General features: G+C 48.4%; 1 protein-coding gene and 5 non-coding genes across 6 annotated transcripts in view; all 6 read right to left on the bottom strand.

Annotated features, from left to right (window-relative positions):
• Positions 1 to 15,646, bottom strand: part of LOC119458605 (amine sulfotransferase) — a 239,746-nt gene that overhangs the window by 60,512 nt on the left and 163,588 nt on the right. The gene's annotated exons all lie outside the window — the stretch shown is intronic.
• Trnae-cuc (transfer RNA glutamic acid (anticodon CUC)) lies at positions 3,620 to 3,691 on the bottom strand. Its single transcript has one exon. It is a non-coding gene; the product is annotated as a tRNA-Glu (tRNA).
• Trnae-cuc (transfer RNA glutamic acid (anticodon CUC)) lies at positions 3,863 to 3,934 on the bottom strand. Its single transcript has one exon. It is a non-coding gene; the product is annotated as a tRNA-Glu (tRNA).
• Trnae-cuc (transfer RNA glutamic acid (anticodon CUC)) lies at positions 9,282 to 9,353 on the bottom strand. Its single transcript has one exon. It is a non-coding gene; the product is annotated as a tRNA-Glu (tRNA).
• On the bottom strand, positions 9,447 to 9,519 carry Trnaq-uug (transfer RNA glutamine (anticodon UUG)). The gene has a single exon. It is a non-coding gene; the product is annotated as a tRNA-Gln (tRNA).
• Positions 10,027 to 10,098, bottom strand: Trnae-cuc (transfer RNA glutamic acid (anticodon CUC)). Its single transcript has one exon. It is a non-coding gene; the product is annotated as a tRNA-Glu (tRNA).

Genomic DNA, 15,646 nt, shown 5'->3' with positions numbered 1-15,646 from the left:
GCGTCCTTTAATGCCACAAGTCTGGTGAGGCCCTACCAATGTTTTGATGACACTTTGCAGTCGTTTCGCTAAAACTTTCGTGAATACTTTATAGTCAACGTTGGCTAGAGTTATCGGGCGTTATGAGCCATGGCAACAAGCGTTTCTTTTTCATCATCACTCTTCGGGATTAGCACGATATGCGAGGTTGTGAAAGACAAGGGCAATCTTTTTCGGTCATACGCTTCGCTGATAACTAGATGGAGGACATGAGCCAGCGCTGACTTAAACGTTTTATAGAAAGTAGCCCCTAAGCCATCAGGCCCAGGTGCTTTACCGGGCGCCAACTCGTCTATTGCGCACTCTATCTCACTCAGGGTAATGGGATGTTCTAGCCGTGCCTTAACTTCTTCATCGAGCTTTGGCATCAGTAAAAGGAATTCCGTCTGGTAGCCATCTTTAGGTTCGCGTGGCTGACCTAAGAAGGCTTTGAAGTGATCGACGATCCCTTGTTTGATGTCGTTTTTGTCGGACGTGATGTCATTGCCTTTAGCTAGCTGGCGGATTTCCTTCCGACATGCGTACCTTTTCTCGTCTGAGAGAGCTCGTTTTGTTGGCGCTTCTCCCGCCCATAGCTTCTCAGACCTTGATCGCACAACGGCGGCTTTGTATTTCTCAGAGTCTATCCTTTCGAGTTCGGCTTTCACTTCCTTTATTTCGTTAACATACACACCAGGCTGGACACTTTCCATGCTGATGAAAAATTGCAGTTGCTGGCGAAGGTTCGTTTCTGCCTGTTTCAGGTTATGCCGAAGGACACTGCTTCTTTCAATAGCCATTGTTTTTACTTTCTGTTTAAATTCTTCCCATTTAATGGCGAAGCTTGCTAATTCGACTGAAATCAGGCTTTCAAGTTCTTTCGCAACAGCATCAACGAAGGCATCGTCATCCAGCAACTGCGCGTTCAACTTCCAGAGGTCCCAGTTAAAGGTGTGTTTGATCTGTCTTTTCCCAAAGGTGGCAGTTACCAAGCAGTGATCGCTATATGCAATGGGTTGCACATCATATTCACTACACAAGGGCACCAATTCGGCTGACACATATAATCTATCTAGCCGAGCGTGGCTATCACGCTGGAAGTGAGTAAACTGCGGGTGAGTACCGCTGGCAAAGACACTACCGATATCTTCCAAGTCGTAATCGTGCACCACTGCATTTAGCAATTCAGCACTCCTATCGCGTACGTGTGAAAATTTTGCGCGGTCGTCAGCAGTGCATACGCAGTTAAAATCGCCCAGCAGTATTACCACCTTGTCACAGTTTACGTACTCTTCAAGACGCTCAAAGAAGGATCGCCGGTCTGTTTGAATATTCGGTGCGTAGACACAAATGACACGGAAATCCTTAGCGCAAAAACAAAAATCAGCCACTAAAAGGCGCCCACTTTCACACGAAAACACTGACTGCACACAAATGCCAAAGTTTCTTCGAATGAATACAGCGCAACCACCTGATCCACCAACAGCGTGAGAAACACACACGTCAAAGTGCGCACGAAAATTGGACACCATTCTGTCGGTTAGCTCTTGGCTCTCTATTTTCGTTTCTTGGATTCCCACAAGATGCAAGTCATTATCTAAGAGTAGGCGACTTAGCTGACATTGCCGCCTTCTTGCACCGAGCCCTCGTACATTTAACGTGGCTACACGTAGCGCTCCTTCGATATTAGCTGCCATGACTACACGGTAGAATGGTGCCCGTCACAGTTACGCAGGGACGAGTGTTGATAATGACGCGCCGATAACCGCGTTGAGTGCCACAAAAGGGAACACAACCCGACCTCTCGAAAACAACACTGACATGCAACTCGGGCCCTCGTTCCTGACACATATCCAAGAGAATAGCGCTCAGGGTGACGGCCATTGCACTCACGAACCCCCCAACCCGCCTCAAGCAAAACACAGTACAGAACTACGGAGGCGGTTTACCCGCCTGCCGTGGATCGGCCGTAATGTTCGGCCGCAGCTTCAAGGTTGGTCTCCTCATACCTGGCGCTTTGGGCGGTGGCTCGTCTCCGCCGCTGCTGTCCTGCGTCGTAGCCAGGCTATTGGTCTGGTCGCGCGGACGTTTCCCCGCCTGCAAGTTGGCAAGCCCGGTATGGGTGTCCATGTCTTCATGTTCAGGGGGGGTGGAGGCCGCTCCCGGGTCAGGTGGGCTCTCTTCCTCACGGTTCGGCATGGCTACAGTGCCCTCCACTTGCTCTTGCTGTTCAGTGGCGACGGCTTCATCGACATGTTGCCCCTGTTTCTGAGGTCGTGCCTCCGACTCTGCAACCTCGCCAGCTGCTTCCTTAGCCGTGGTCGATGTGTCCTCCATATCCGCCTCGTCCATGAGTAGGGCGGAGTTGTCGTCGTTGCTCACGGGTCCGGTCACGCTAGCGTACGTCCGCTCGCACTGACTCTCTTCGTGACCGAAGCGTCGGCAGGCACCACACCGCGGAATGCGGCAGTCGCGACGAATATGGCCCGTCCCGCGGCAGCGTAGGCAGAGAGGGGCCCTGCCCGGCACAACCACAAGAGCCAGCTCGCCGGAGACGCTCACCTGGTGTGGCAGGTCGTCAAGCATTACGCCCGGCTTCAACTTCAGCGTAACTAGTCTTGTGGTAGAGTTCTTGTCAGCCACGCCATGCACCCGCCACCGGTCGCGGGCGACGTCCGTGACCTTTCCAAACGGCGCGAAGGCAAGACGCACGTCCTCGTCAGGAACGGTGTGCAGCAGCCAATGCACTTTTAAGCGTACATCCTGGTTGGCGGGGTCAATGACGAGGCATCGGCCCTTCTTGACCTGTAGCTCACCAACACTGACGATCTTCTTCACAGCTTCGTTGTCTTTGAAGGTCACGGCCCAAACATGGCTCATACGGTAGGCCCCGAGAGCCACCACTTCCGGCAGGAGCGATAACGGGGCGAGCGCATCGCGGAAATCTTCCACCCGGTAAGGGCGGGCCCTGATATCACAATGTAAAAAAACTGTGTTCACAACAAAACGCCCTGTTGGCAAACTCGGCAAAACAACTTGGTACTCGTTGTCCGCAACGACACTCCTGTTACCGCGGCCGCTCTGGGCCGCTGAAGCCGCTCCTACGGAGCCCGTCATCATGCGTCCGTCACGCTCGGTGGCCGGAAGCAGAATCCCGCCACTAGACCACGTCGGAACGAAGGAACCCGTGCCGCAAGGTTGATTCCGTCAATGCGAATGCTCTGTAATTGCTGATAATCTATAATCTAGAGCAACAAAAAGGAAGGGAGAGGTCTCACCGAGATTCGAACTCGGATCGCGGGATTCAACGTCCAAAATGCTGAACATTACACCATGAGACCCCAACTAAACATTCCGACGCCGGGAATCGAACCCGGGCCTCCTGGGTGAGAGCCAGCTTTCCAAGCCACCATACCACGCCGGAACGAAGGAACCCGTGCCGCAAGGTTGATTCCGTCAATGCGAATGCCCCGTAATTGCTGATAATCTATAATCCAGAGCAATAAAAAGAGAGGGAGAGGTGTCAGAGAGTTTTGAACTCGGATCGTTGGATTCAAAGTGGAAACTGCTGACCATTACACCATGAGACCCAAACTGAACATTCCGACTCCGGGAATCGAACCCGGGCCTCCTGGGTGAGAGCCAGGTATCCTAGCCACTAGACCACGCCGGAACGAAGAACCCCGTTCCGCAAGGTTTATTCCGTCAATGCGAATGCTCCGTAATTGCTGATAATCTATAATCCAGAGCAATAAAAGGAGAGGTGTCACCGAGTTTTGAACTCGGATCGTTGGATTCAAAGTCCAAAGTGCTGATCATTACACCATGAGACCCAAACTAAACATTCCGACGCCGGGAATCGAACCCGGGCCTCCTGGGTGAGAGCCAGGTATCCTAGCCACTAGACCACGCCGGAACGAAGGAACCCGTCCCGCAAGGTTGATTCCGTCAATGCGAATGCTCTGTAATTGCTCATAATCTATAATCTAGAGCAATAAAAAGAAGGGAAAGGTCTCACCGAGATTCGAACTCGGATCGCAGGATTCAAAGTCCAAAGTGCTGATCATTAAACCATGAGACCCAAACTAAACATTCCGACGCCGGGAATCGAACCCGGGCCTCCTGGGTGAGAGCCAGGTATCCTAGCCACTAGACCACGCTTTTTTTTCTTTATTGCCTGTTTACACGATACAGAAGGGAACAAGACAGAGGGTTTCAAAACTTTTTGAAAGCGATCAACTCATCAAGCAGTCCCACCCAATCAGGTGGCTGTGGCTGTGCACGGTAGATCTCTCGCATATACACTACATGTTCAATAAAATTTTCCCTTACAGTGTGAGGGTCAACGTCGGCATGTCTTACTGCCATTCTAGTTTTCCATATACTATGGAGGCTCAGGACCATTATCATGTCGTAAGGAATGTCACCATCATTCTCAACTGGTAAATAACGGATTCCATGTGGCGTAATCGGCAGTTCCTTTTTAATAGTTCGCTGAAGGATGTCCCAATGAAATATTGGATCCCAGCAATCGATAAATACATGTTCCATTGTTTCTGGTTTTTTGCATAATATGCAGTTGACTGTCCACGGTACGAAGATTCCTTTGTCGTGTAGCCACGTTTTTACCGGTAAAGTGTTTGTATGTAGCTTGAAAAAGAGTGATTTTACATGGGGTTTTATCGGCATTCCTTTCACTCGTTTTAAGACGTCTTGTCCAGAACCTCCTGTGTATATGCTTCTGTACAAGGGAACAGGCAACATAACATCCAATAAATCTCTGTACAGGTTTTTCCTTTTCACTGTACTTAAATATTCAAAAGAAAAACGCACCTTAAGTATGCGAAAAGCAGCAACAACTTCGTGCCAGTAACCTCTTATACCGCGTAACGCGGTCTTATTTGTACAAACAATGAATTCAGGTAGTGCATTGTGCAGGCGAACTTGTATCACCGTGCGCAAAATGGGTCACTCTGATCCCTTAAAAACATAAAACGTGACACAATTTGTCTGATAAAGAGGTGCGTCAGACCAAGCCCACCTTTCTTCACGGACAAAAACAGATTAGTGCGACTAGTTCTTTCCCAACTCCCTCCCCAAATAAACACTGCAAAAACTCTGTGAATTTTTTGTAGGTTAGCCCGGGACATGAACAACACTTGCAACACATACCATAACTTGGCAACTAAAAAGAGATTACAAGTAGTCGCACGTGCAAACATTGACAGATTCCGACCCTGCCATCCCAGTATCTTATCTTTCACCCGCTCTGTTTCTTCTTTCCAATATTGTTCGGGATCGTCATAACATTGTAGAGGGGCACCTAAGTACGTTGTTGGCATTGCTGTCCATTGTACGCCAGCGAATGATTCAGGTTTTTCGCTCCACTCGCCATGCCAAAACCCTATGGTCTTCTCCCAGTTAATCTTGCATCCGGCTTCCTTACAAAAGTTACCCGTCAGCCTAACCACCTCTTTGATGCTTTCCTGGTCCTGACAAAAGACAGCAATGTCATCAGCGTATGCGAGTACCTTGACTTCTGTCGCTTCAAGCATAAAACCGCGAACTTTTTGGCTATTAATTAGGCTCAAGCAGAAAGGTTCCAAGTAAACATCAAAAAGTAATGATGAAATTGCACATCCTTGCCGAACACTGGAGAGAAGATGGATTGGTTCACTTAACTTTTTGTTTATAATAATCCGCGTGCTGCACTCTGAGTAGGCCATTTTAACTCCATTTAATATCACTCTGCCGACATTAACGTATTCTAATAATGAAAAGAGTACTTCATGGCATACATTGTCAAACGCTTTCTCCAAGTCCAGTTGCAGCACTGCAACCCGACTGGAGAGGGCATCGCAGCACTCAAGCACACACCGAGCTACATGCGTATTCGTAGAAATTGTTCGGCCCTTGATGCCACATGTTTGATGTGGTCCCACTAGCTGTGTTACGACACTTTGAAGTCTTTTCGCTAGCACTTTTGTAAATATTTTGTAGTCGCAGTTTGTAAGGCTTATTGGCCTGTATGATTTTACTGACAACAGTTTAACCGGGTCTTCGCACTTAGGGATTAGCACAATATGAGATGTTCGGAAAGATGGTGGCGTTCGCTGTGTTGTATACATTTCCTCGAAAACACAATGTAGTAATTGGCTAAGCTGATGTTTGAAAGCCTTGTAGAAGGCCGCTCCTAAGCCATCTGGCCCGGGAGCTTTTCCTGCACCTAGTCCATCGATGGCATCTTCAATCTCTCGTAATGTAATTGGTAATTCAAGGTTTGCTTTAATGTCTTCTTCTAAACGTGGCATGAGATTAAGGAAGTCTCGCTCAAATCCTTTTTCTAGTTTTTTCTTGCTTCCAAGCAGTTCGCGATAATGAGCTACGAATGCTCGTTCTATCATGGTAGGTTCGGAAGTTTCCTCGTTTTGATATATTATTGCTTCTATTTCTTTTTTTGTTGCGTATCTCTTTTCGTCACTTAACGCCCGTTTAGTGGGCGTTTCCCCACTCCACAATCGTTCCGCCCGCGCTCGTACCATAGCTCCTTTATATCGTTCTTGGTCGATAAGTTCGAGCTTACTTTTTATTTCTTTTATCTGCTTCATGCAAGAACCAGCATTTTCACACTCTGTACACATGAAGAATTCTAGTTGGCTAATTAATTCTTTTTCTTCTTGTTTTTCCTTGCGACGCAATACAGTTGCCCTTTCTATCGCTTTCATTTTAACATTTGTTTTGAGAATTTCCCAGCTTTCAATGCAGTCATTGGTCTGCGCTATCGTTGAGGAACAAATAATTTCTTTTATATCATTCACAAAGCATTCATCATCAAGCAGTTTCGCATTAAATTTCCAAAGATCCCAGTTAAAATTCGTTTCTTTTCGTTTTTCCCCTAAATTAAACATTACTAGACTATGGTCAGAAAATGATACGTGTTTAATTTCGTAACTCTGACACAGTGGCACAAGCTGCAATGCAACGTACGCTCGGTCTAATCGCGCATGACTTTCACCTTGATAGTGTGTATAAACGGATGTTTTCCCCGCCGATAAAAAACTACCGACATCTTCCAAATCATAATCGTTTACAAGTACATGTAAAAACTGCGCGCTCGTATCTTTACGTTGTTGTTTTTTTGCGCGATCTTGTGGTCTGCACACACAATTAAAATCTCCCATCAAAATTACGTATCGCTCACACTTCAGGTACTCTTCTAGCTGTTCAAAAAACGCTCTACGTGCACATTCATCATTTGGAGCATACACACACAATACGCGCCACTTAACGGCGGCAAAAGAAAAATCAAGTATGACAAATCGGCCAGTTCCACATATAGTCACTTGTTCTTCAACAATACCAACACTATTACGAATAAAGAGAGCGCAGCCTCCCGAAGTGCCAACCGCATGACACACTGCACACGTTGTACTGCGCTCTAAATGGCTGCACCATGCGGTCCGTCTGTTCCTGGCCTTCCACCTTTATCTCTTGCACTGCTACTATATCTAAATTATTTACTTGGAAAAGCCGGCTTACTTGGTATTGGCGTCTCCGGCTTGCCAAACCACGAACGTTTAAAGTGCCTAGACGAAGGGGCTTCGTAAGGTCAAGAGCCATGGTTAAACCGAAACAGGTGGACCGCATGGAATTTACCTCGATATTTTGTGCTGGTATTCGGTTGACTCGTTGCTGCGATGGGCAACGTCGCGTCCAGCAAGCAGTTCGCCTGTTTACTGCGCTGTGGTCGAGCTGCTAAGTGCCTTGAAGCCATGGTGGGTGCTTTGAAATCCTAACTGGGCAATTCGCTGGGCTATGCGTTGTCCCTCCTTACGAGGGCATAGTTCCCTCCATTTTCCGGTCAGGAGGGACGGTGGGCTTCGGTTTGAAGCTCGGTCGTCGGCCCGTTTGAAGGCCGGCCATCATGACTGTTTTGGTGGGCGGTTCGTCACCGCTGCTTGCACTGGGCTTTACCACTTCGTTGCCTGCTTCGTCGCGCGGTCTCTTGGCAGAAGCACCAGTTCAACTTCCATGACTTGCGCGTCGGCTTGCGCTTCCACGGCCAACACTGCTTCCACTACCTTGCCTTTGTCCTTCTCCTGCGTTTCCCCGGTCAAAGAGACTTCGCTTGTCTGGGGTGTGGTGTTGTCAGGAAAAACACCCTTCCACGCGTTGGTAGGGACGGCCTCGTGATTCGCTTCCTTCACGTCTGTCTGCTTTCGCGAGTCGCTAGCGGCTTCCTCGGCGTCGGCTTCATCCATTATGAGCTCAGTCTCCACGTCTTTACTTGCTTTTCCTGTGATGCTTGCGTAGGTGGTCACGCATTCCGCGTCGGTGTGACCGAAGCGCCTACACTGCGAACAGCGAGGCACACGACAGTCACGTCGGATGTGGCCGGTGGTGTTGCAACGGAGGCATAGTGGTGCTCGGTTTGGCACAACAACCAGAGCGAGTTCATTTCCTACCCGCAACTGGTGTGGTAAGTCATCGATAGTGACACCGGAAATCAGTTTCATAGCGACTTGGCGGGTTGTAGATGCTCTGTCTGTAATGCCGCGTACACGCCATTTTTCCTTTGTGACTTCTGTAACTTTTCCATACGGTGCCAAGGCCGCACGCACTAGGTCATCGCTGACGCCATAAAGAAGCCAGTGCCGCTTCAGTCGTAGTCCTTGGTCGTTTGGGTTAACCACAAGGCATCGGCGATTCTTGACTTGTATGTCTCCGATAGACAACATTTTCCTTGTTGCTTCAGCGTTCTTGAAAGTCACGGCCCAAACGTGGTTCATCCGGTACGCCCCTAAAGCGATAACGTCGGAGAGTGCACCAAGCTGTTCCATGGCATCCCGAAAGTCTTCTACGCGGTATGGCCGCATCCGCAAATCCGCATGAAGAAAGATGGTATTCATCACAACCTGACCTGATGGAAGTTGAGGCAGAATAACTTGGTAGTCCTGGTCGACTGAAGCAAAAGACCTGTTACCGCGGCTTGAATGCGCCGCTGAATCCGCTCCTTCGGAGCCCATGTTACCCACGACCGTACACAACGGTGGCCGGAAGTGGAGTCAGCCACTAGACCACGCCGGAACGAAGGAACCCGTCCCGTAAGGTTGATTCCGTCAATGCGAATGCTCTGTAATTGCTCATAATCTATAATCTAGAGCAATAAAAAGAAGGGAGAGGTCTCACCGAGATTCGAACGCGGATCGCAGGATTCAAAGTCCAAAGTTCTGATCATTACACCATGAGACCCAAACTAAACATTCCGACGCCGGGAATCGAACCCGGGCCTCCTGGGTGAGAGCCAGGTATCCTAGCCACTAGACCACGCCGGAACGAAGGAACCCATGCCGCAAGGTTGATTCCGTCAATGCGAATGCTCCGTAATTGCTGATAATCTAAATCTAGAGCAATAAAAAGAAGGGGAGAGGGCTCACCGAGATTCGAACTCGGATCGCGGGATTCAAAGTCCAAAGTGCTGACCATTACACCATGAGACCCAAACTAAACATTCCGACGCCGGGAATCAAACCCGGGCCTCCTGGGTGAGAGCCAGGTATACTAGCCACTAGACCATGTCGGAACGAAGGAACCCGTGCCGCAAGGTTGATTCCGTCAATGCGAATGCTCTGTAATTCCTGATAATCTATAATCTAGAGCAACAAAAAGGAGGGAGAGGTCTCACCGAGATTCGAACTCGGATCGCGGGATTCAACGTCCAAAATGCTGACCATTACACCATGGGACCCAAACTAAACATTCCGACGCCGGGAATCGAACCCGGGCCTCCTGGGTGAGAGCCAGGTATCCAAGCCACCATACCACGCCGGAACGAAGGAACCCGTGCCGCAAGGTTGATTCCGTCAATGCGAATGCTCCGTAATTGCTGATAATCTATAATCCAGAGCAATAAAAAGAGAGGGAGAGGTGTCAGAGAGTTTTGAACTCGGATCGTTGGATTCAAAGTCGAAACTGCTGACCATTACACCATGAGACCCAAACTGAACATTCCGACTCCGGGAATCGAACCCGGGCCTCCTGGGTGAGAGCCAGGTATCCTAGCCACTAGACCACGCCGGAACGAAGAACCCCGTTCCGCAAGGTTTATTCCGTCAATGCGAATGCTCCGTAATTGCTGATAATCTATAATCCAGAGCAATAAAAGGAGAGGTGTCACCGAGTTTTGAACTCGGATCGTTGGATTCAAAGTCCAAACTGCTGACCATTACACCATGAGACCCAAACTAAACATTCCGACGCCGGGAATCGAATTCGGGCCTCCTGGGTGAGAGCCAGGTATCCTAGCCACTAGACCACGCCGGAACGAAGGAACCCATGCCGCAAGGTTGATTCCGTCAATGCGAATGCTCCGTAATTGCTGATAATCTAAATCTAGAGCAATAAAAAGAAGGGGAGAGGGCTCACCGAGATTCGAACTCGCATCGCGGGATTCAAAGTCCAAAGTGCTGACCATTACACCATGAGACCCAAACTAAACATTCCGACGCCGGGAATCAAACCCGGGCCTCCTGGGTGAGAGCCAGGTATCCTAGCCACTAGACCACTGTCGGTTTTTTTTTTCTTTATTGCCTTTTGCAAAATACAGTCAGAATTTCGACACTTCACATTTGGTAAAAGTGCTCACCAGTCTTTGGTGTGCACGAGATTTTAAAACCGCCTAAGGTTCGCAAGCTCGTTTAACACACTAATCCATTCTGGCTTTTCGTTTTGCGCATCGAACACTTCTTTTATGTAACAGACACTTTCAATAAAATATTCACGAGTACTTCGAACATTTATGTCAGCGTGTCTAACAGCCATTCGGGTGCGCCACAGGCTGTGCAATCCTAATAGCATAAACATGTCGTATGGCACTCCTCCTTCATTTTCCGTCGGGAGAAAACGGATGCCATAGGGTGTTATGGGCAAGTCTTTCTTTATAGTTCGCTGCATGACGTCCCAGTGGAAAACGGCGTCCCAGCAGTCTATGAATACGTGTTCAATTGTCTCTTCCTTGTGGCATAGTAAACAATCCACAGACCAGGGGATAAAAATACCTCTTTCCTGAAGCCACGGTTTTACAGGTAGTGTATTGGAATGCAGCTGAAAAAAGAAAGACTTTGCCGATGGCCTGACAGGCATACGTTTTACCCTTTTTAGGACGTTTCTTTCACTACCCACACTGAACATCGATCTATACAGCGGCACTGGCAATACCACGTCAATTAGATCTTTATAGAGACGTTTTTTGGGAACGTGGCTGAGGTACTCCATTGAGAAGCGCACCTTCAGAAACCGGAATGCCCATATCACTTCTTTCAAATATCCACTCATAGGGCCACTGTTAACACTGCTAGATACAATGAATTCAGGAAGGGCCGTACCTAGTCTCAGTTGCATCACTCTAACCAGGAAAGGGTCTTTTTGGTCTCTTAAAAAGGCAAAACGACACACTATCTGCTTCAAGAACAGATGCGCCAGTCCAAGCCCCCCTGTTTTGACAGATCGAAATAAGTTTGTTCGACTCGTTCGCTCCCAATTGGATCCCCATACGTACACTGCCAGCACCCGATGCAAACGTTGCACGTGAACTCTAGTCATACACAATGCTTGCAATACATAGCACACTTTGGCAACGGCAAACAGGTTGCAGACCGTCGCGCGGGCAAACATCGAAAGACTACGACCACCCCATTTAACTGCTTTTTCTTGCACCTTCATTGTTTCATTTTCCCAGAATTGCCCCGCCTCTTTATAGTGCTCAAGCGGCACCCCGAGATACTTTGTCGGCGCAACGGTCCACTTCACATTCAAAAAGATGGGTGGGGTGCTTTGCCATGTTCCATGCCACACCCCTAAACACTTATCAAAGTTTATCACGCTACCAGTCATTTTACAAAAAGATAAAGCGTCCTTTACCGCGGTCGCGACACTTTCTTTATCGCTACAAAACAAAGCAATATCATCCGCGTATGTAAGCAGCTTTACTTCCGTTGACTGTAAACGAAAACCTACAATACTGTTGTTATAAAGAATCTTTCTGCAGAATGGCTCGAGGTACAACGCAAATAGTAGAGGACTTAAAGGGCATCCCTGGCGCACACTTGAGCGTACGTGAAAGCTCTCGCCTACTTCCTTATTTATTATAAGGTTAGCGGTACAATTAGCATAGCACATCTTTACTCCATCGAAGAGCACCGAGCCAACATTTACATACTGAAGAACTGAAAAAAGAACGTTATGTGATACACGATCAAACGCCTTTTGCAGATCAAGTTGAAGCAATGCTACATGTTCACCCCACGCATCACAGCATTCCAGAATGGTTCTAGCAATGTGAATATTTGTGTAGATTGATCTTCCTTTGATTCCGCACGTCTGATGCGGTCCTACAATTCGTGTTATAACTCGCTGTAACCTCTTTGCCAAGATCTTAGTAAAGATTTTATAATCAACGTTAGTCAGCGCTATTGGGCGGTAAGACCCAACTGACAGCAATTTTTCTGAGTCTTCCGTCTTGGGAATGAGTACTATATGCGACCGCCCAAATGACGGGGGTGCATATTTTCGCCTATACGCCTCACTAAATACCAAAAATAAAATGAGGCTCACATCTTTTCTGAAGGCCTTATAGAAAGCCGCTCCCAACCCATCAGGTCCAGGAGACTTCCCCCGAGCTAAATCCTCAATGGCATCTTCAACTTCTTTTTGGCTGATCGGTTCTTCCAGATATTCACGGTCTACGTCATCTAGTTTTGCCATGTTGGCCAGGAACTCGCGTTCGAATTCTTCCGGGACATCGTTACTTCTTCGAAATAGTTCGCTATAGTGCTCGAGGAACGCTCTGTGTATTTTAGCTTGTTCGTCGGTGACTTCATTCTTATAACTTATTTTCCGAATTACGTTTTGCCTTGCGTGAGCCTTTTCGTCTGCAAAGGCTCGCTTCGTGGGCGTTTCGCCGAGCCATAGCTTGTCCGCCCTTGCTCGGATCACCGCTCCTCTGTACTTATCTTCGTCGATAAGCTCCAGTTGACTCTTAAGTTCATTGATCTGCTTTGCGAACGTACCAGGTTTATCGGCCTCTACTCGGTAATAAAGTCCAGTTCTTGCTGTATTTCTTTCTCCTTTTTTCTTCGTACTTCATCACACTAGCTTTTTCTATTGCACAAATCTTTATTTCTTCTTTAAAAAGCTCCCACAACTCTATCACGTCATCATGCCTTGCCAATAGCTGTCCGAACTTTTCCTTTACGCACTCAACGAACGATTCATTATGTAGCAGCTTGTCATTAAATAGCCACATCTTCCAATTAAAGCGTGAAGCCTCTTTGCGCGTCCCAAATGTGACTAACACCAAACAATGGTCACTGAATGACACATGTTTAACGATATAACTGTGGCATGCTGGTACTAACTGCAATGAAACATATATCCTATCCAGTCTCGCGTGGCTAGCACGCTGATAGTGTGTAAAAACTGGCCGGGTACCATTAGACAACACCTGTCCTATATCTTCTAAATTATGCTCTTGTACCATTGCGATCAAGCGCGAGGCACTCTTTTCCTTAACTGGAACATTTTTGACACGATCAGCCACTGAGCAAACACAATTAAAATCTCCAAGCATAATTATTTGTCTCTCGCACATCAAGTACTGCTTCAGCCGTTCAAAAAACACGTCTCGTTCATTTTCGGCATTAGGGGCATATACGCAGATTATTCGCCAACCAGAATCTGACATTGAAAAATCGGCTATAACAAATCTACCACTCTGGCACACGAACACATTCTCAACAACTATTCCTAAACTGTTTCTAATGAAAATAGCACATCCACCTGATGTGCCGAATGCGTGGGCAACACAAACATCGTACCTAGCTCGGAAAGGCAGCACCATGCGGTCAGTTTGTTCCTCGCTATCTATTTTTGTTTCTTGCACTGCAACTACGTCTAAGTCGTTCTCCAAGAAAAGGCGACTCAGCTGGTACTGCTTCTTTCTAGCATTTAAACCTCGGACATTGATAGTCGCAATGCGTAGTGCTGTGCTCGAATTTATCGTCATAGATTAAAATATGTACGCCATGGTGCATACCTCTCGAGCAAAGGCACAACAAAACATCCGCGGCTCATTAGCGACAAGCCAACCTGTTCCCGACGTCTGCGCTCCTCGAGCTTCGGCTTGGGTCGCGTTGCCGAAGGCTCCACTCACTACCCTTTTTTGATCGTTCATGAGCATCGTCATAGTCCCAAAGAAGCCGCTGGGCGCCAGAGCTCGCGGCTACGTTGGCGGTTTCAGCACCGCTTTTCTGTCTGGTGGAATGTTGGGCTTTGGCTTCAATGATGAACGCCGAGTCACCACCGTTTTCGTTGGCGGTTCCCCAGCGCCAGCGACGTCTTGTCCGTCCGAGTCGTCTGTTGCAGCTTCGCGTCCTCGTTTGCTGACTGCGTCTCTGCTGTCTTCCTCCGTGACGTCCATGCTACTCGTGAACTGACTAGCTGGCTCTGTTGAAGGTTCGCCCTCTTCAGTGCCTACACTGATTTTTGCAGGCACGTCCCTTACGTCGGTCTCTTCTACAGTGCACCGGTCTCCTTGCTTTCCATTATCTTGTGGATACAAGGGCGTGTCTATGGGTCGTATCTCCTTTTGGTTCACTTGTCGCGACGTTCCTGCAGCTTCTTCCGCGTCAGCTTCGTCCATGACGAGCTCTGTGACGTCCGTTTTTCCCATTGGGCTTGTTACGCTTGCGTATGTCTTCACACACGAGCTCTCGTCGTGGCCAAAACGGCGGCACCGTGCGCAGCGAGGGACACGGCAGTCTCGCCGTATATGCCCCGTGGTGTGACACCGCAAACACACTGGTGCTCTTCCCGGAGCAATTAGCAGCGCCAATTCCCCACCGACACGAAGCTGGTGTGGGAGGTCATCGACCTTGACGCCTGCATGAAGCTTGATGCTCACCGTCCGCGTGGTCGTGGTTTTCTCCTGGATGCCATACACTCGCCACTTTTCTTTCGCGACGTCCGTTACAGTGCCGAACATTGCAAGTGCAGCGCGTACATCTTCATCGGGAACGTTGAACAACAGCCAATGCAACTTCAGGCGCAGGTCTTGATTCGTCGGGTCTACCACTATACAGCGGCGACCTTTCACTTTCATTTCACCTATAGCCAGGGCTTTCTTGACGCCTTCAGCGTTCTTGAAGTGACGGCCCACACATGGCTCATCTGATACGCCCCTAAGGCTATCACCTCAGGGAGCAGTGCCAGATGGTCCAACGTATCCCGGAATTCTTCAACTCGATAAGGCCTTGCACGCACGTCAGCATGTAAAAATATGGTATTCAAAACTGTACGACCTGTGGGCAAAGTCGGTAGGATGACCTCGTAATCCTCATGTTCAGCTGGAGTATTCCTGTTACCGCGGCTGTTCATGGCCGCAAACACCGCCCCATCGGAGCACATGATAACCACGTCCGTAGGCTTTCGCGGCCGGAAGTGGAATCCACTAGACCATGTCGGAACGAAGGAACCCGTGCCGCAAGGTTGATTCCGTCAATGCGAATGCTCTGTAATTACTGATAATCTATAATCTAGAGCAACAAAAAGGAGGGAGAGGTATCACCGAGAT

Source organism: Dermacentor silvarum, chromosome 7 (genome assembly GCF_013339745.2).
Source record: "Dermacentor silvarum isolate Dsil-2018 chromosome 7, BIME_Dsil_1.4, whole genome shotgun sequence".
In the NCBI taxonomy this organism is placed as follows: domain Eukaryota; kingdom Metazoa; phylum Arthropoda; class Arachnida; order Ixodida; family Ixodidae; genus Dermacentor; species Dermacentor silvarum.
Note: the sequence above shows the minus strand (reverse complement) of the source record. Positions and strands in the feature narration are given on the sequence as shown.